Source organism: Sciurus vulgaris, assembly GCF_902686455.1.
Source record: "Sciurus vulgaris genome assembly, chromosome: 1".
NCBI lineage: Eukaryota > Metazoa > Chordata > Mammalia > Rodentia > Sciuridae > Sciurus > Sciurus vulgaris.
Genome location: NC_136461.1, coordinates 37,967,365 through 37,988,937, shown reverse-complemented (window position 1 = coordinate 37,988,937; position 21,573 = coordinate 37,967,365). Strand labels below are relative to the sequence as shown.

The window sequence follows — 21,573 nt, the reverse complement described above, 5'->3', positions numbered from 1 at the left end:
GTTGTCCCTCAGTACATGGGAGATTGCTTCCAGGACCCCTGCGGACACGAAAATTCTTGGATGTCCCGGTCCCTTATATGAAATGGTACAGTTTGTATATGACCTTTGCACATTCTCCTGTGTATTTTTAAATCATCTTGAGATTTACTTATAATATTTAACACAATATGAACCTATAGACTGGCTGTTATACTGTCATCAGGGAGTAATGACAAGGAAGTTGTATGTGTTCAGTACAGGCACACGTTTTTCAGATATTTTCTCTCCACGGCTAGTTGGGTCCTTGGAGGCAAACCTGTGGATGGAACATGCAGATATAGAAGTTTCACTGTATGTGGAAATACTCCTTCCCCAGAAAGGTAGGCATCCTTTGAGCCCCTCTTCAACCCTCAGCGAGTGTTTATGGAGTCCCCATCATGCCACTGTACTCTGTGCAGGAAAACATCTTTCCTCCTTGCAGCAAGGCTTAGGTTGCAGCATGGTGGTTCCCAGGTGTCTTGTTATGCACCTGGGAGACAGGGAAGTGGCCTAGGGAAGTGCCAGCAAGGGCTAGGCTGGTGATAGGGCAGAGGTGCCAACCCTGTAGAACACTGGAGAGATTATGAAAAGAACTGAGAGTCTCCTCCCCAGCGCTGCTTTCCACTCACCTGGCTCTGTCATGCCCAGGGAGCACTGCCCTGCAGTGGAGATCCGCATTTGCCCACGTCCTGTCCATTCCTTATGTGTCATGCTTTCCCTCCCCCTCCCACACATTTGATGGGGTGTGGCTCTGACTTCCAGGATCCCTATCTCCTTAATACACAAGTAGGTCACATTCCACTCTGCAGCTACTTTACTGTCCTACAACATGATTGCAAAGGATATAGAGGAAAGAGTTTGAGCTTGCACATCAAAGGGGATTCTGAAGTGCAATTCCAATGAGACATGGCCATCCAGAGGAGGCCTGAATTTGGTTTGTCTTGTTTTCTGTTGTCCAGTTGGATAGGTGCACCTGTGGAATGCTTTTGTGGTGGAAATAAATGTACTTTTAGTAGAATACCCCTCCTTCAGCCCAGGCCCCTCAATAACTAGTCCTCATTGGTCAAAAGTAAATACACCATTAGTATATGCCAGGAAGCAGGCAGGACACCTAGGGGAAAATACTGAGCAAGAAGGCGGGGCTCCTGGTCCACAGAACCTTCATTCTACCTGGGAAGATGGAAAAGGAAAGATACAATTAAAATATGCATGATATGTTTTGCAGTGGAGGAATTATAGAAAGCCACGAGACACTGGCATTTAACAAATATATATTTGGTGCCTACCACAGGCCAGGTAAGGCACAGGGAATGTTGCAGTGACAAAAAGGTCTTTATGTGCAAGTGAGGGAGCATTCAAAATAGTCCTGGAGTCAGAGAAGGCTTTCCTGAAGAAGAGACTTGTAAGCTGAGTTTTAAGATTGGATAGAAATTAGTCCAATGGGGTTGGGGAGATAGAGAGGGGCAGAAACAGGAACTGTAAGTGATTCGGCATGGCTGAAGGATTGCAGATACAAGAGGTAAGTGAAATGATAGGCCACAGGAATTTGAACTTGAATATGAAGGCTATGGAGAGCAATAGATTTTAATTAGGAGAGGAAAACCACCCTGCCTCAGTGAAAAGGATAGATTGGAGGAGGCCAAGATGGTAGGCAGGGACTTTGTGTTAGGAGGCTCTTAGGGCAGCCCAGGTGGGAGAGAGCTCAGGTCTGGATAAGATGGTGACTGCAGAGTATATAGAACATAGTGCCAAGACTTGGTAATGGACAGGTGGTAGTGCAGCACAGGAGCTGGTGATGGATGGAATCAAGAGTGGGTAGAGAGGCTGCAGAACTGAGCAGGCCGCGGTGCAGTTGGAGCCGTCCTGCCTTGTTCTGTCATCCAGAGGGTGGGAAGAGGAAGCCAGAGTTGCCCCAGGAAAGCGCAGGCAGTTCAACACACACAAGGGTGACTTAACCTGGTTCCTATTTGAAATGCATATTAAAAAAAAAAAAAAAAAAAAAAAACCTCTCATAACAGAAGGAAACTTCAGCAGACAGATTGTGATCTTTGTTGGCTGCTGGCTCCATGTCCCAATCAGAAAAAGGAATTACATGGTCTGATGGGAAGGGCAATATGGTCTGGGAGAAAGTGTCCTCCAGACAGGGAGTCAGGAGACCTGATTCTGATGACAGCACCAGCCTCTTCCCGACGGGCGCCCTTCAGTGAGTCCTCCAGACTCTCTGAGGTGCGCTCCCTCACATTTACAAAGTGAGGGAGGACTTTCACACATTTCTAGCCCCTGCAGTAGAAATGAGAGTTTTTCACAAAGAAGCGTAGTACTATGCAAAGAGAACAGCCGCATAGCTTCAGCCACATCTGGGTTTGAATCTTGGTTCCGTCACGACTAACTACATGGTCCACCTTGAGCAGTTGTATAGCTTCACTGGGCCTCAGTTTCCTAATCTGTAACAGGAGGACATAATAATCCACTGAGCTGTGATTACATTAAATAACCTATATGACTGTGTTCTCTAAATATTAAGTGACTATTGGTCAAAACACTGAAAGTTTTTCATGAATGTGAATGAGGTCCGGCATTTATATTAAAGGAGGTAGAACTGTATTGACAAGATTCATGGGGCAAAGGGCCTTGGTGAGGTCACCACAAGATGCCAGCTGGTTCACATACTGGGGCTATGTGTGCTTGTTGGCATGGAGTTTCCTGTGTCTATCATCCAGAGTGGCTCCTTCCCAGTAACCAGGACTCACGGAGACCATATTAGTTAGCCAGAAGATGCTGGATGAGATTAGGGAAGGGCTGGTGGAGGCAGAAAATCCTGAGGGATATTTCACCCAGGTTGACAGTAGTGTCCAGGCCAGAACATATGTAGTGGTTCAATTTTTCTCCTTGGAAAAGCACTAGCTAAACATGACCTAGGTCCTGACCTCTGACCTTCCTTTTCTACCACATCAGGAAATAGAGCAATGGATGTGGTCACTGATGTTTACCTAACTCTGCGACTTTAGGCTGGTTATTTGATCACTCTGTGCCTGTTTCCTCCTTTGTAAAATAAAAACCACGGCCACACTGCAGGGTTATTAGGAGGGTGAAAGGATCACTACATCTGCAATACCCTAGTACCCACTGGAGTCTGGTAGGTGCTCCACAGATGTTCCTGCCCACTGTTCCCAGCTCCATGCAGGCCACATGACATTCCTTCTGTTGCCAATGATCCATATTTGAAGTCAGCAATGGCAGTTTGAACCCTTATCCTTCCACTATGCCTGAGTGGCCCCAAGCCACCCTTGTCCCCTTTCTTAGGCTCAGGTCCAACATTTCTACCTTTTGGAGTTGTTGTGGAAAAAGACTATGTGTGGACTTGACCACTGATCCCTTCCAGCTCTGACATTCTAAGATTTTTCTAATTCTAAAGTCTAAGTTATATAATTCCATGAGTAGATGAATTTATGAAATCAAGAATCTATGAGCCTTAAGATTTAGTGACTCTATGAACATAGGAGTTTCTAATCTAACAGTGTAAATAAAAAAAAGTATCCTAGACAGCTGATGAGGCCAAGTCAATAGCTACTTTTGTCTTTTAGTTTCAGGGTTCTTAATTGGGAGGCCCATAGATGGGCTTCAAGAAAATCTATGCTAATCTAAAAATGTATGAAAAGTTGTGAGTAATTAAACAGAGTTTGTTTTCTGGGAGGAGGGCTGGGGATATAGCTCACTTGGTAGAGTGCTTGCCTTGCATGCACAAGGCCCTGGGTTCAATCCCCAGCACCACAAAAAAGGGGGGGGGGAGTATACTGTTTTCTAGGGGGAATGCCCATAGCTTTCAACAGAATCTAAAGAGGGACATCCTCAGAGACTTCTGCCCTGGCTAGTGGCCTCTGGGACTCTAGCCTGTCATAAGTTCTGCTTCACATCATTCTCATGGAGGGTTCCAACCCCATTATTTCACTATTCTGAACCTTAGTTTCTTCATCTGTGAAATGAGGATAACAATTATCTACCTCTCAGGGTTGTTGTGAGAGTTGCATGGGAAAATCCGTATTCTCATGAAAGATAAATCACTGAACATATACTGGTACTCTTAAATATTAGCTCTCTTGTCTTTCCTTCCTGTCATTTATTGGTTTTGTTGTTGTTGTGAAGCAATAAATTCCTGAGAATTTTGGACCACTCTTCCGCAAACCCTATTTACATTTTACTGGCCTGTCAAATAATAAATATGCTCTGTTCAAATGATTTAAAAAGAGAGAGAGAAGGCTAAACTGGAATCATAAAGTAACTCAGCGCTTCTCTGGTCTCTGTTTATGGTACAGTTACAAGCCAAGAGGAAACAGTGTTTTGACATAACGGATGGGGAAAACATTGGGTATGGAGACCTTGGGTCCTGATCAGACTGGTTTCCACCCAGGCTCGTAGCCCTGGCCATGATGAAATCTGATAATGCTGGCTCTGGGAGAAGGGTATAGCTGGCCAAGAGAAGGTGCCAAGATTTCCAATCAGTTAATTGGATTGGTCTCAATTCAGACCCCACTATATCTTTCACATGGGGGCCTATGAAACATTTATCAAACATGGAAGATATCATTAATCTACTCATTTACCAAGGAAAACCCATTAGACAGCAGGAAGAGACAGATGAACAGGCTTCATCTCTGCCTTCAAGAAGACAGTTTTGAGGGGAGGAGGAAAGGGAAAGAGACCACCCAACACAGAGGGATAAATGGTCTGGCAAGGGGGAGCTCTGTTGGCAGAGAGGGGGAGTCATCCAGCCAAGCTGGGGTCAGGGGAGTGGGAAGAAGACCTTCTCAGAGGAAGGGAAACTAAGGCTCAGAACTCCAGGGCGAAGAGGATTCAGGCAGGGAGAGAAGGGTGGCGCAGCCTTCCTGGCAGAGAGGAGTGCTGGAGAGAGCCCAGACGCCAGGGAGAGGGCGCCCTGTCCAAGTGTCCAGGGTAGCGGGGGTGGGGCCGGAAACAACCGGTGATCAATAAACGCAGGCAGAGCCAGCCTCGGAGAGAGGGCCGAGGCGTGCGGAAGGGGGACAGGTGTGTGGAATACGCAGTGCTCACAGGTGCCATTGTGAAACCACTTTATTGTTGGTCCCCATGGTCCTCAGAGATAGATGGATCTAGACCATAGATCTAGGGATACAAAAGCTCTGGCAGGCCTGACGAGTTTCCGATCGCTTTCAGGAAATTAGAAGTTCTCTGATTAATTCTAGTCACAAAATAGTCTCAGTTCAGCAATTACTATGTCTGGTCCAATCAAAACCGTCAAATCTCTTCAAAGAAAAACGCTCTCCACCCTCTGGCTCAGCCTGTCTCATGGTGATCGAGGGAGTGAGGGTCTGCCTGACTTTCTCCCCCATCCTCCCCTCTGAGCCTGAGCAGGATGAGGGAGAGGAAGAAAGGGGCAGAACGGCCTAGGTGACTAGGGCTGTGGTGACCCGGCATGGCACACACTCCTGGGCTCCTTCAGACACACCCTCTCCATGCAGGACATCTATGCTATGGGCAAATGCATCCTTAGGCGGCGGCCTGTGGTTCCTTCCTCAGCCCCTGGTGGTCTGGTGGTTCGCTGCTGTGGGAATCACTGCATTCTTAAGAGGCCCTTTTATGTGAAGACAGGTGAGCCAAAGGTCACACACACTGGTCTCAGGGTTTCTTTTGTAAGTGGTGGTCTCTCTCCTTACTTTGAAATGTGGCATCTACAGTCTTGGGGTCTCAGCTGAAACCACAAATGAAAACAGTTCCATTTAATGTGTTCCAATACGTAACAGGTGGGTCTGAGATATTGCTGATGGTTTGAATATGGGCTGAGGATAATGTCAAGAAGTTTCCTGATTTGAACAGCATGGTAGATGGTAGGACCAATAGCTAAGACATGGACCATTGGCAAAAAGGGCTGCAGAGGGGACTGTTTGGATTCTCTTCATGCTGTGTGGAGTATAAGGGGCTCACGTGACATCCAGAAAGAGAATGGCTCTGAGGGCCTAAAGTAGCGGGCTTTAAAAAGTTCCATAATAGGTTTGAGGCATGTTGATGTCACAATGAAGGAAGTGAGTGTCTGGGTGGGCACTGTCCAGGTAGGTTCTGCTCTGTCCCTTGGTGAAAAGGACGCCAGACGATGAGTCAGGATCCCAGTTCCAGTATGGCCTAGTGCCTCACGCTCCCTCATAAAGTTGAATGACCTTGGTTAGTGACTTCACCTCTCCAGATAGAACCTGATCAGGGGAGACTCTGGGGGATGCAAATGAATCTGGGAATGAATGAAATGGAAGAAGGCCCTGCCCCACCTGGCATCTGCTGGGCCACTAGGAAGATGAGTTCTGTGATCTGTGCTTTTCAAAGGAATTATCAGTGTGTGTGTGTGTGTGTGTGTGTGTGTGCGCGCGCGCGCGCACGCGCGCGCGTGCATGGCTGTGAGGAGCTGAAACTTCATTCTTGAGGGGGAAACTTCACTTTTTAGGTGGACAGAGGAGTAGAAAGCAGTCAGGTCTGACTTGTTGACATGTAAAGGTACTTAGGTCTTCTTAGTTCTTATTTATCACATCCAGGGTCATAACTTTGCTAAGAGGCATAAGCAAAAATGAACTTCAGCCAGAGGGTCTTGGAAACCTGAGGCTAGCCTACTGAGATCTGTCAATATTTTTTTCTCCTCCCTACAGATTGACAGGAGTTCAATCTTATGTGAATACTTACTGGATAACTGGCTGAATGGAGGAAAGAATCAAAAAATGACTAATATTAGCAATAGGAGTGGTCAAAATAATAACCTTGAGAATGTGCTTCATGAATGTGCACTGGAGCCTTGGATTTGCCTTTCTCTGCCCACATAGGTTTAGGGAAGTCTGTTTCTGCTCTGGGTCCTAATTTGCCTACCTTTAGATTAGGAGATAAAATCATATGATATTCATTTCTTTCCAAATCAGTAGGTGGCAAGTTGGTATATGAACAGATAGATGGAAGACTACGAGGATGGATGGATGGACATAAAGAATCATTTGCTTTGGGCCTTTGAGAGAGAAGTAGGGAAACTCAAGTTCAGAAAAATCAAATAACCTGCCCAGGGCTGCACAGCAATTAAGTGTTAGAGTGGGGATTGAAACTCAGATTAATCCATCTGGAAAGGGCTGCTCTCTCCACTCTGCCCTCCAGGCCTTTGCTTACCTTGCTTTCTGCTCTGCAGTGAGCCTGTGTTTCCCTCCATTCCCTGAAGGACAGGACTCTCTTCTGAGTCCCAGAGGTTGGGACTCATCAGCCAGCTAGTCCTTGTCCTCCAGCTCCCAGAACCTCTCCCTAATTCCTGCTGCCTACCCTGACCTATCTGCCTTCTCTATCATCCCAACACAGCTGTCAGATGCCACCCAGACCTGCTCTCTGCAGGCCGGGCTGAGCTGCTTTGCCCTTTGTGAGTCCTGCTCTGGACCAACTACCCCCACCTCCACATCAAAGTGTGCCCCTGAACGCCTCCTGCCCAGGCCTAGAAAACCAAAATACCATTACCTTCCCCCAACCTCCCTCATGCACCAAGATGAGGTTTCTAAGAGTTTTATCCGCTGTTGTCAAGTTTATAGCCATAATTCCAAATGCTGTTAATATTACTGTCAGCAGAGAGCTACAAATTACAAAGTTGTAAAGTTGCTTTATAGTGATAACCGTCAGCCTTCACTTAGCAGCACTGCACGGCTCCATGGAAACCAAGTTGATGATAAAGAGAGTTTGATATTGTTTCAGGATTATGGTTATCAGCTGACGGTCAGAAGAAATCCGAGCTGGTTTCTAAGTTACTTGAATCTGACTGTCTGTTTTCAGGTTCCCTTACACACTTAGGTACACAACTGCTAGTGCTCCCACCTTCCTGTTGCACAAATGTGGGAAGAGTGCCCCAACTGGGAGGACTTGACCCATGATCAGTTCCAACCAGTTGCAGTTTTGGGCTTAACTTTGAGCAACTCAAAGGAGAATGAGAGAGAGCTGCCACACTGCAGGTGCTTGGTAAGTCATGGTTGAATGGGGAGATGCCCAAGAATGCTCGTCTGGGAGCGGGGACTGGTTAGGCAGTGTTTATTATAGTGATGGTTCTATACAACCAAACAGAAGTTCTTTGGAAGTAAAGATTTGGGGACATGAAGTTTCCTGTGTAGTAAATTGGGTTAGGCTTCTTAACTACGAAATTCAATGCTGACCAACAAGTTTATGTGTCTACCACCATATCCACCACATACTACATACTCTCCTGCCAAAATCAATACTGGGTCCCCACAGGGGCAAGAAGGAGCTGGCCTTTGTTTGCCCTCTATTGTGATCAGCCCCTGGAGCTTAGAGTTTATTTCTGACCCCCACTCTATGCAAGATAGTGGTAAATGGTGCATGGCCCCTGAAGAACCAGGTTGGAAAAGGAACACAAGGCTAAGCTGGTCAACTGCCTTGGTTGTCCTGAGACTGAGGACGTTCAGTGCTGAAACAACCAGGCTAGATGGTCACCAGGTCCAAAATTAACACCTGTGAAGAACTGGTAAAGAAACCAGAGGTGCTTTTCTTGGAAAGAGAACATTTAGGAAGCATATTTGCCTTGGTCAAATCTCTAAAGAGCTCTCATGGAGCGGAGGGAGTAGATCTGTGGTGTGGCCCTAGAGTTCAAAACAAGGGCCCCTGGGAACAGCTTCATCTGACCCTCTATGACAGGAGGGGTCTAGAATCCGGGGCTGCACCAACTGAGCGACTGCTTCATGCCAGGCCCTGTGCTGGTCTTTGAGGGAGCAGAGCTCCATGGTTATGCTTCCAGCATGGTGGAGGTGGGCAGACAAGTAACCGCAGGACAGTGGTGACAAAGAGGAGCACGTGGGGTGGACAGAAGGAGGAGCTAACCTGGCCTTGAGGGGTGGGAGTAGATGCAGCAAGGAAGCACCATGACTCAGGCCTAATCTAGAAGGGTAAGAAGGGAGCGAAGGGCCTTGCAGGCAGCAAGTGGTGTGCGCAAAGTCCAGAGCATTAAGAGACTTGTCTCCTTTGGACGAGTCTGGGCCTGCAAGTCCAAGAGACAGAATGAGAGGCCATGGAGCTGGAGAGGGCTGTGGGGCCTGTTGGTGAGGAACGTGAGCCACAGCCACGCCAGTGCTATGGGGAGGGGTCACTGCCTGCTGCTGCAGGGCGGAGGTTGGATGGGGTCAGATGGAGGCACCACAGCACCATTAACACCCTGCCAGCTGGCCCTTTAAGAGAACGCATTCCCTCAAAGATGACTTCGAAAGTACATCTTTTGGGGAAATTTCCAGGTTTATCACATTGTATTTTATAGTCCAGTTTCTCAGACTGCGATGTCTGGTCAGAGACTTGGGGAAATGACCTAGTGGGGTTGTGGCACAAGGGACAGAATACTGATGTGAGAGTTGTGAGCCACGTACTTTATTAATCTGGTGTCTGTTGCTGACTTGCTATGTGGTGAGCTAATCAGTTCCCTTCCCGAATTCCATCTGTAAGTTGAAACTTTGGGACAAATGAGGACCCACCAGATCTCATTCAAAGAGTTTATTTAATTTGGATTCAATTCACATTTATTGAACATCTACTATGTGCTGGACACAGTCATCCCTAGGTTTTGTCAGACCCCTGGGAGCATGGGCCATTCACCACAGGACAACCTTCCTTTTTGTCCAGAAAGTCCCAGAACCGGCACCTCAAATTTCACTTCAGGCTGCACGCACAGCTAAGACATGCTGCCTGTCTGGAGTTTCTTATCCATCAATATTTTCCTCAAGATGATAAATGTGCTGCCAATAAGAGGAGGCAGCTGCCAGCTCTGTCTGAGACAAGTGCCTTTAGCTGGGGTTGTGGCCGTGCGTGGCTTGTTGATGTGTCTCGAGAGGCAGGAGGTGAGAGTCAGTTCACACTGGGAGGATGTAAGAAGGAAGTCAGAGGGAGGAGGAGTCAGGAACACTGCTCTCAATCTACGCAGATTTTGCCTGGAGTTGGATAGGGAAAGAGGATTCACGGATTTCAGTGCAAAGCAAAACATATTAATGGTATTTGTAAAGCACATTCAGAAGGCCGTACCCTGAGCAGGCCACCTGGAAGCCAATAGCAGTTACCGATGTCTGGAGTGCATGCAGACCATCACGTCTTTTGGTCCTCACAACCATCTAGAGAGCTGAGGATTATTTTCTCCATTTTATAAACAAGGAAGCCAAGGGTCAGGGGAGGGAGCTGTGCTTTCTCCCTGAGTTGCTATCCTAAGCCAGTCCAGTCGTAGGCTGTAGAAGTACAGAGACGGAGTCAGAGGAACCTGTCCAGGTGACACAGTTGATAGGTGGCAGGGCAATGCCTCCTCAAAGATAGAACTTCTATCTTCTGATATTAAATCCTCTTATGGCCCCATTAAAAGTCACTTTCTTTGAAGAAACCAGCCATAGAGTGGAGGAGTTTATGGCTGAAAAGTAAATAACAGGTGCAATTGTAAAACAATAGATTGAAAAAGAGCCTGACCTTTGCATCCAGGCTGACCTGGATACAAATCTTTGTTCTTCTATCTAACCATTGTGTGACCTAGGGCAAGTGACAACCTCGGAGCCTCAGTCTGCCCATGTCACAGTGATGACTCTGGTACTTCCTTCACAGATTTGTTTCTAATAGATGGAAACACTGAGAAATATTCTCCGTGCCAAAGAGGTTACCTGAAACATAGTAGGCACTCAATAAATGATACTACTGTCATTGCCATTAGTAGCCAAGAATTGAATTACATGAAATCGAAGGATTAAATTTCTGGGCCATTGGAATAGATGAAATCTTTTTGGGTTATAATTTTCATGGAATCTTCCATGAAGGGTTTTTAATATTCTTAAGGGGTTCTTATGGTTCTTAAATACCAGTGTTCTTAAAACTGCATTTGGGGTGCTCAGATAATCCCACTGAGTCAGATTCCATTATCTGTACTTACTGGCATAACTAAATTTTTTTTTTTTTTTTTTTTTTTTTTTTTGTAAACCAGGAAAAAGTCAGTAATGCTCAGTCTCAGGACTCAGTCAATGGTGTAGATCTGTGACAGGGACCAGGGTTCAGTGTGACCAAGTTTGATATTTGGTGCTCAGAGACAGCATGCAAAAGCCCTCTTTAATCTCATGTTGAGGAAACATGTCGTGAGAAGGAATTATGATCCTTGGGTTTTCATCATAGAATGTAATAGTTGGAAAGTCCAGTGATTTCTAATTTTTAGCATTGTTATGGTTTAGCTACAAGGTGTCCCCTAAAAGCTCATGTGTGAGACAAGGCAGGAAAGTTCAGAGGTGAATTGATTGGGTTATGAGAGTTTTAACCTAATCAGTGCATTAATCCCCTGATAGGAATTAACAGGGAGTTAACTGTAGGCAGGTGGTGTGGCTGGAGGAGGTGGGTCACTGGAGGTGTACCTTTGGGATATATGTATTTTGTCGCTGGTGAGAGAGGACATTCCCTCTGCTCCCTGGTTCATGCTCTGAGCTGTTTTCCTCTACCACATCCTTGCACCTTGATATTCTGTCCCACCTTGGGTCAGAGCAATAGAGTCAGCTATCTATGGACTGAGACCTCTGAAACTATGAACCCCAAATAAACTTTTCCTTCTCTACATTGTTCTTGTCAGATCCCTTGGTCATAGTGGCAAAAAGCTAAGACAAATGTGACCACAGGTTACTGACATTCCATCTTCGTGCCTCAGTTTCCCATTCTTTTGATTGCACCTACCTTGTGAATTGTGTAAGTCAAACGGCATGGTAGGTAAGAAGTAACTTGGAATACTGTTTTATCTTGTAGTTATACAAGGAGCCGTTCTTAGTGAAAAAGAGCAGGGAGTGGAAGAAGTGGGAGTCACAGTACCCTCTAGGACAGGAAGCAGATCTGGAATAGGGTAGTGACAGGGCCAGGACCCAGAGGAGGAACTGGCCCGATATAGAGGTAACCAGGGAGGACCCAAATCAGTGCAGTTCCCAGCCCATGTCTGCAGGGATCTGGCGCCACCCAGAGGTGCTGTCCAGGGTCTGACAGTACCACAGAACTACTGAGACTATGGCCTCCCTCCTGCTCTCTCCCTCTGCTGCTTGCCTTCTGGGGACTCCAGCTGCAGCCTCCTTGCCGTTGCTTGAGGTTGAGGCGCCCTCTCCTGGTCCCAGAGGTGCATGGGGCCTTGAGAGTCAGCTGCCTTCTGCAGAGGACTGGAAGGCACCCTGTCCTTTGGGCTGAGACCTGAGCTCTGGGGGCTGAGCCACCTTTGTGGGGCTGGAGGAGGGAGGAGCAGTCCCCATCTGCTCCCAGGCTTCTCTGTGTAGGCATCCTTCCTCCCCACCTCTGTCATCCCTCTCCTCTCTCTCATTCTCCTTTTTTCCATGTCTTTTCTTTGTCTTTTGTCGACTTGACTCTCACATACACACACCTTTGCTCATAGCTCTAGGCACCTTCTACTACCTTCTGCTCTTCCTGAGTTCTCCCGCCACACAACCTCCCCCTTCTCCTCCCATCTCTTCAGCTCTTGCTTCCTCTCTCTTCTTCCTTCCCTCCTCTCTTAGGACAAGTAGTGGAAATGTTTTGTACTCAAATCTACACGTAAACCCAGTGCTCTCCATTCAGATGACCTTGAGCAAGTTCCCAAGTGCTCTAGCACCATAACTACTGAATGAGGTGACCTTGATGCCTAATACACTCTGACCTCTGACCTTCTATGCTCTGACCTTGGTAGGAGCTCAGCAGTCTCCTTCCTCATCTCTCATCTGCAGACAGGTCTTTTTTCCTCTTCCTCTTAGATCTGTCCTAAACCTCCCTCCCTCCCTCCCTCGCTCTTCTCTCCCACCCCAGTCCAGATTCAGATTCAAATTCCATTTATTGAGCTTTTCAGAAAAATGGGGACTTGACCTTCACCTTGAAGGAACTGTCTTTTAGGGCTCACTGTCTCTCTTCCGACTTCTTGTCTGAGCATCTGATCAGGGACTGTGAGCAGAGCTAAGAGCAACCAGAAGGTTTTGGAATGTCAAGGGGAGTCTCTGTTCCACTGTATATTACAGGGAAAATTTGTGATAAGGAAAGAATCATATCCCCAGGCCCCACCTAACATCCTGTGTGTGTCCACAGGCCAGTCGTTTTCATTTGCTTGCTCCTTTATTTATCATTTGTGGCAAGTTACAACAAAAGCTCACTCCTTAATAAAGTAGCACAAGGCATTTTCTAGCACTGAGCTCTTAAGAAAACATCTCACCCAGGGACTTGTGCTGGAAGCCCAGAGGCCATGGTGGCCTGTGGCCTCATGAGCATGCCTTTAGAAGATGCCAGCACAAGTGTCAAGTGGCTGCCTCTCATAATGTCCCCTGATGAGAGCCAAGGGCACAATCCCAAAACACAGTCCAAGCTTGCAGCTCTCTGAGGTCTGGCTAAACTCTAGAAACAGAGCCATGGGGTAGAGTGCACCCCCTCATCGTCCTCAAGACTATCCTGTCTCAACTGAGCTGCAGAGAAAACCAGAACAATGAAGTGGCACAGGCTTGGCCCGGGCCAGAGTGGTAGGGATCTGAGCAGGTGTGGTCAGTGGTTAGCAGGCCCCAGGTTCTGAAATCAATTCCAAGCCCTGTGTGACTCTGGACTCTAGAATCCTCCTCTGCTGAATAGAGGTGATGGCTCAGACTTCCCAGGGTTTCTGTGAGGACTAGGTGAGTTGATGTAAGCACCTCACACCCACATGGGCCCCTCCTAAGGGCGGATAGCTATTATTACACATTGCAATTCTGTGATCACTTTCTGAAGGTCCCACTAAGTCATGGGACTACTGAGTAGGTGGTTGGGAGCCCTCTAGTTGGCTGGATGTACAACTGCCCACACCACCCTGGAGATACCAGGAAGATCAGTTTTAAAGCCAAGGGGGTTCTTCTCTTGAGCTCTCTCATAACAAAACTACCACTGTGGGCCTCTCCGGTTGTTTGCACCGAGGGCAGATGTGAAGTCCCAAGAGCAGCCTCCTTTTAGTAGCACTGTCTCTGGGATTCTGGGAATGCCCTGCACTCAATGACCTGCATGAGGAAGATGAGGGAGATGTCCTAGTCTTGCAAGGTCAGAAAGTCCTTGAGAAAAGGAAAATATTTGCTGTTTGCCTTCCATGTGGCAGTCACTGCGAAGTGCTTTATTAGCTTATTTAATTGTCATGGTTGCCTTGCAAAGTAGTGACCATTTCTTTCTTGCAAGTGAGGAAGTGTTAGCCCATGATAGTCATTCACCTGGGGTTGCACAGCTTGTGTGGACTAAATGCAGAGCCCCATGAGCCTACCTGCTCTGCCTCCTGTGTCCCCTTCAGACCACCCGTGGAATTTTGCCTCCTGGTCCCACCCATCCCCAGCCTTCCAACCTCAGTGCTCTTGGGGAGGCACATGGAAGACCACCCAGCACAGGTAGAACAGACCCCTCTCCAAAGCACCAGCTCACCCTGACTTGGCTCTGCCTTGGTTTTCTTCCAAGTGATGGAGAGACTCTGACTTGGCTTGAACTCCTCCATAACTCTTCCCCGGAAGGTAATTGTTGAGGGAAAGTTACTGAAAGTCATTTTTAGATTCCGGAGCAGGACAGGAAGGAACAATGACTTCACATGTGCATGACTAATTCAAGGCATTTTAATCTTCAAAATGTCAAACTTTATGGTCAGTAGCTGTTCCACCGTGAGCAGTGGTACTGTGACTGCTACAACACTGGGATGGCAGGGCTTCTAGCCTGGGAGTCTCTGTAAGGGCAAACGACCAGCACAGGTGGTGGCTAGTGCTGCAGGCCAGCCTCAGCTGCCATTCAAAACGCACCGTGGGAGTGAGCAGCCACTGAGATTCAGATGCTCGAGGTACACGGCACACATTAGCATGAATCTTCACTGCCACCAGAAAGAACTGCATTCTGATGGGGGTGGGGAAGGAGAAGGATGCCCAAGGTCACTAGGGCATTAGTCCAAGGTCACTCTCCTGCTTTTCCCTTCATGGCTTTAAAACATTAACTCATCTATGTTGAACCCAGCAATGGTCTAAGGCAAATTTGGAATCAGTAATTAACGATCTACCTCATGTAACCCTAGGACTGTTTTAAGAAACAAAGATTCAGAAAACATCCATGAGGTTCTGGTTAGCGAGAAGTCAGGGAAGCCAAGCTGGAATCCAAACATGCTATGTGACTCAGCAGCTTCATTTGCTCCCTTTGGGCTTCCATTTTGTTATTAGTAAAAGTGTTAGGGAGAAAAACCAAGCACCCACTCTCTACCCAACCCTGAGCTAGGCACTGGGGATTAATGGTGACTATGACTGCTTCTTTCTTCAAGGGGGCAGCTGAACTAGTGAGACTGTGATGTCCTTTCCTGATCAGATAGTCTACACTTTCAAGTTGCAACCACAGTATAGATGTTTCGTCAAGGGCCTTTGGCCCTCTTCAGTGTCTTGGATCTATTGTGGCCTGGAAACAGGGGTTGGAGCTATACCACAGTGGGTCCAGCATCACAGAATAGACAAGAGACCAGTGGGTTAGGCAGGAGGCCAATGAGCACATAGAAATCAAAAGGACCCAAATACTGGCCATTAATTTGTTCAATTATTCACTCTTCTGTTTAATAGGAAGTTTCTGAACACTCCTTCTGTGCCAGGTCCCAGACTAGGTGGGTCAGGTTAGGCCCCTGCATTCCCAGAGTATGGTCTCATGGAGAAGTCGACATGCAAACATTACTGAGTAACACTGTCCTGCAGGGACACGAGAGGTACAGAGGGCACATGAGGAAGAAGGTGCCTGGCTCTGCCTGAGGGGGCAGGGATGACTTTGAAGAGGAGTCCTTGAGCTGAAACTCCAAGAAATAAATGGACGTCCTAGGCCAGAGCCCAGAGACACGCACAACCTGCTGTGCTCAGAAGCTTCAAGTGTACGAAGGGCTGTGGGTGCCTATTCTACCTGCCTCGCTGATGTTGGGTATGTCGAGGTGATGCTTTGGCCAACAGGATGCTAACGGAGCTGGCTCAGCAGAGGTCTTCCGTGAGCCGAGCAGCTTAGTTGGTTGCTGACTACCTGCATGATGTACCAGGAGTTGCCTTGGGGAGATGCTGACACCCATGAAGTCCTGGAAGGCAGACCTGAATCCCATGCAGAGATTGGAGCCCAGCCAGCCCGAAGCCCATCATCCAGCAGAGTCGATCCCAGATCAGTCAAACCAGCCTCCTGTGGACCCAGGAAAGAAAAAGAAGGAAAATAGTTGATGCTGTTTAAAATGGATAAGTCATTAGGGCAGGGACTGTAGACATGAGGCAGCCAGAGGAGGAGGGTCCTTGTTTTTGCACCCATGGAGGCGAGTCATTCTGAGTGAGGAATGACATGATCGGATTTGCAGGGTTCTCAACTGCTGGAGAAAAACAGTAACTGCAAGACCAAGAGGAACTTGAGAGGCCAGATAAGTCTTCCCAGCAGAGCTCTCATCCTGGGCCTGTGAGAATCTCAGCACTGTCTGGGTCCTGGCAAAGGGAGGGAAGCTGGTCAGAGATTCCCAACCCAGGGCCTAGGGTGGGGGACTGCTGTTCCAAGGGAATGGTCTCAACCTTGCATGGTCCTGAAGGCCTGACCCAAGCTGCTGACTGAAGGAAGCCCCTCACTCTTTCCTTCAATGGGCAAACAAATATTATCATTCTCTAAGACCACGGTGTGGTCAGGAAGCACTGGGTTAGTGCTCTGGAGGGTCCAGCCCCTCCCTGCCCAGTTGAGCACTTGTCATCTACTCTGACCTGCCTCCTCTAAGAGCTATGTCCTTTAGCTCCAGACATGCCTGCCTCCCCTCATGCTCAGGTGGTGGCAGAGAGCAGAGAGCCAGCATTGCTCCTCTGCATCTGTAAGATACCAGCTTGGGACTTTTTATTACCCTGTTGAAACAAAAAGCAATGGAATGCATTTAAATTCCAGACCCCCTCAACTGCAGCCTGTGTCTGGAAACTTCACAGCAGCCTCTGCTCTAGCCTGAAAATTGCACCCAGACTCATCTGGACCAGATATCTCCACAGGGTCCCTCCCCCACCCCCAGCAGGTCCATGCAGTGCTGAGCATCACACATGTTTGGTGCCAAAAGAAAGGAGAGTCAGGGGTGCAGTGTGGCTCCAGAGCATTCTGGGAGGGCCAGAGAACCAAGAGGGCTGGTATAGTGCTGGTGATCTCCTGGAGAGGATGGGTCTTAATAATATTTCCCAAGGTGACATAGAACACAATGTGCAGATGTTTTCATGTACACAGCAAGGTCACAGTCGATTGTCTCAATAACCTTGTGACAGAGGAACAATCACTCTTTTTAAACTTTTTAAAGTTTAGAAAACAAAGGCCCAGTAAGGTCAAATAATCGGACAGAGGTGACAGCCAGAAAGTGGCTGTATTAGCCAGAGCCCTGCAGAGAAACAGAACCATAGGAGGTTCTGCTTCCAATAGGAAAGATGGATGGATAGACAGACAGGTAGATGATAGATAGACAGCATGAGAGAGAGAGAGAGGAGAGAGAGATTCCTTTTAAAGAACTGCCTCATGTTATTCTAGGGGCTAGCAAGGATGGGCCAGCAGACTAGAGAGCAGGGAAGCACTATTGTGGAAGTTCAAGCCCCAGGGCCATCTGGGGCTGGTCTCCCTCTTGCTTGGAGGTCAGTCTTTTGTTCTGTTTAGGCCTTCCACTGATTGAATGAGACCCACCACATTATGGAAGGCAATCTGCTTTACTCAAAGTCCACTGATGTAAATGTCAGCCTCATCCAAAAGTCCCTCACAGAAACATCCAGAATCATGTTTGACCACATATCTGTGCACCATGGCCCAGAGCCAAGTTGACACATAAAATCAGCCACCACAGTGGGATAGATTGAGTTTGACCCCAGGCCTTCTGTCTCCAGAACCTAAACATGGCCACATCAGAACACCAAAAAGAGATCTGCTCTGGACTGTAAAGGAGAAGGATTTCAAGTGGTGCCATATTGGTCCAGTTGGACCAATTTGTATTGAGGATTCCCTTGTATCTATCAGTGTTGAATTTACATACAGAACAAAACACATCTACCCTCACAGACCAGCAAAGGGACTGACAGTCCAGAGGGGAAGCCTTCTGAAGAGAGATCCTCATGAGCATGTTGGGCATCATGGGAATGTTAAGAAACTGGCCTGTCGGAAGTAGTAAGTTTATGCAAGGGATAGTTAGGGACTGAAGTTAGAAAATTTCTTTGGGGCCAGATCATAGAAAGCATTGAATGCAGGAGTCCTTCTTGGTTTCTAGCTTATGGGCAATAAGGAGCCAGAGAAGATTCTTGAGCAAGAGAGTAGCATGAGAAAATTACTATATTAAAAGGAGTGGATAATATACATGGGAGGAGCTAGTTTACCCTAAACCAGTGGGTACTTCCATTAGTATGGTTCTGGAAGTTTTGTGAAGTTCACACTTCATTTCTCAATCAAGAAAGAAGCCACTAGCAAGGACCAAGAACTTCTCCCATTCACTGACTTATCAAAGAAACCACAAAATTAAGGACAATCTGTTGTGTGTCAGGCACTATTCTAGATATTTCCCCCAATTTAATCCCAAAGCAACCAAATGAAGAGAACAGAACAGGAATCTTTGTTCTCATTTGATTGATGAGGACACTGAAGTTCAGAGAGATGAAGTAACTTTCCCAAGGTTGCACAGCTCATAGATGTGGGGGCCAGAATTCCCACTGGAGCTGTTGGAGTCCAGTACCTTCTCTCTTAGCCACTAAACCTCAGCAGGGTGGGCTTGGAAGGGGCCCTGGATGCTGGAGTGCAGTGAGGAGATCAAAGAATTAAATGGGGGAGAAAGGGGGAAAACATGAGTTGAGAAGCCAAACACATTGATCTCTGGACTCCGGTGCCTCAGCAAGGCCCAACGCAGGGGTGGGCCAGGGAAACGGGCACCAGTGCTGTGTGGAAAGGCACAGAACGTAGCTGCAGGCCTGGGAGGAGGTAGTGAGATTTGCTGTAACCCACCCCTTCTAGACGCCCAGCTCGCCTCCTGTCCTGACCGGTCTGTTGGTGGTGGGGAGGGCGGTCAGTCCCTCCAGAGTTTAACCCTGCAGCGCACAGCGGAGCAGGCTCTGAGGAGAGGGCAGGCATTTCGTGGTCTGCCCCCATCTGTAACCATTGCCTTACCTGGTGGGAGGCATCAGCTGTTGTAATTAGGATTCATTAAATTGCTGATTAATAACATCTTGCCCGGGCCAGGTGTAGGACAGGATTGGCTTCGTCACTGTAAATGTTAGTATTCTTTGCAGCTGTTTACCCACAGTTAATACCCCTGCAAGGCACAAAGGGAAGGAGTCACTGAGACTGTGAAAATGTCCCTGCACAGGGGACCAGCAGCAAGGAGCCAGCCCGAGATGAAGGTAGAGTCCGAGCCCAGAGAACCCTGAGGTCTAGGTTACAGCAGGCACCGGCTGGCGGCCCACACTGACTTCTTCCTGCAGATGTGGTGTTTGGCCAGGAAAATGTTTGCTGGCTGGTGAGTTGGTTGGTTGATTGACTCTTCAGTTTAAAGATCTTCCAGTGGAGCATTTACTGTCCAATGTGTCACGACCCCCCGTATCTGTCCATATCTGTCCTTGCACATATTTACATCATGCACTTGTCCTCGGAAGCCATTTGGGTTTCTGACTCTTTTGCATATGCTGGAAAAGACGGGGCAGTAAGAGGAATGAGTTCCCATGCTGGGAAAACGTGGGAACCAAAGCACAGATGTAGCAAGGCACAGATCAGGGATCTGTAGCAGGGATCACGGAGGTGGTGCAAGTGCCAGGTAGTATGCAGAGGAGCCCAGAGGTAATGACAGCATGTCCTGTAGATTGGTTGCAGCCTAAGTGTGGAGTGGGGAGCGGGGAGAGTTGGGTCAGGAGAAAGTAGCCAGAACGTGAGCCCAGAGGGAGGCCCTGAATGCTATATTTAATGGGTTTGGATTTGTTCCAGAAAAAGTGCAGAATCATTAAAGGGGTTTAAGTGAGGAAAGGACGCAGTCAGAGCTGCATCACAGGAATATCACTCTGGCAACCGTAATAAGAACGGGCTGGGTAGCAGCAAGGGGAGACCAGAAGCTGTTGCAGTAACTAGAGAGGCAAACACGAGGCAGCATGTAACGGGGAGGAGGAAAGCTGGACGTTCACTTCTGAGCAGGGCTCGACCAGGGCTTTTCTCCACCCTTTTTGAGGGAGACAACAGTGCCTCATCCTGATCCTGATCCGGGCCTTACTGAGTTCATTGGAGGTACGGGAGAGCACATAAAAGAAGGGGTTCTGGCCACATACCCACCTTCCTATGAGAAAGCAAGGTTCCTGGGAAGTACAACTTTCAGGGCCAGAAGGGAAGAGGAAAGTCCTGGTTTGGGTCTCCTGGCTTCTCCCTCTCTTAGATCTCACCCCAGCAGGCAAGCTTTGCCAAATTTTAATTTGAACTCTTATAGCTAAGGCTGATTTTACAGGACAGAACACTAAAGCTTCCCAATGACCAGCTCATTTTCTGGAGCTGCCGGTGACTAGAAGTTCTTCATCATACCTTTTCTGTACCTTTTAAGAAATTTATTTTTCTTGGCACCTATCTGATGATCTGCCTGTTTATCTGTAAATCACCTTTTCTGCTTCTCATTCTGTCTCTTTCTGTCTCTGAGAATTTCTTTATCTTTGAAATATTCTCTCTGAATTTCTCTCCCTGTTTTTCATTTCTTAATTCTCTCCCCTTTTCCCACTCTGATTCTCCATGTCATCTCTATCATCTCTCCCTCCCTCCCTCTCTCTCTCTCTCTCTCTCTCTCTCTTATTCTCCTCTCTCCCTTTCCTTTCCGTCTCTTCTTCTCTGTCCTCTGTTCTGATTAGACAAATGGCTCAGGGATGAGGCCAGTCTCTGCCCAGTGGTTAATTGATGGCTGCTATAGAATTGCCTAAGTGAGGAACTCTTGTCATTAGCAAAAGATGGGTTGCCTTGGCCCACGACTAGGAAACCTTTGAAATCCTGCATCTAAATTGCTATTCTTTTGACTGCTGCTAGTGATGCTAATTAGCTGTGTTAATTGGATGTTTTGATATTTGAAGAGCAAAGCAATCCAACTCCTTCCTCCAGAAAGCCAAAATTATTAATGAACTTGGCAGCAGCCTTGTTTTTTTCTGCAGTGGGCACAGCCAGAGATTTAGGGGCAGGCAAAGGGGTTGTTCTGAGGAAGTGTCTTGCCTGATCTTGGAGAGAGGTGGGTGTGGGGGAGAGGGAGAGAGAACGAGAAAGAGAGAGAGAGAGAGAGAGAGAGAGAGAGAGAGACTGGCAAACTGGTCGTGGAGCTTCCTGGTGCTGAGGTCATCTGTGGGACAGCCCCAGAGACCTAGCATGAGGAATTTGGTCCCCCTCCTCTGCCACCGCCTGCTGTAACCCTGGACAGGCACGCTTGAACTTTTGCATCCTGGTGCCTAGTGTGGATGCTGGCACATAGTACTTCACATTTTTTAGTGAGTGAATAACCAGCAAGATCATTGCTTTTGAAGTCAGGCTTGGAGTCAAATCCCAGTTCAACCACTTTTGGTTAGG

The 21,573-nt window shown here is 47.7% G+C and overlaps 1 protein-coding gene across 4 annotated transcripts in view; it reads left to right on the top strand.

The window, feature by feature from the left end:
* AGBL4 (AGBL carboxypeptidase 4) overlaps positions 1 to 21,573 on the top strand; it is a 1,452,665-nt gene that overhangs the window by 1,396,830 nt on the left and 34,262 nt on the right. The window lies entirely within an intron of this gene.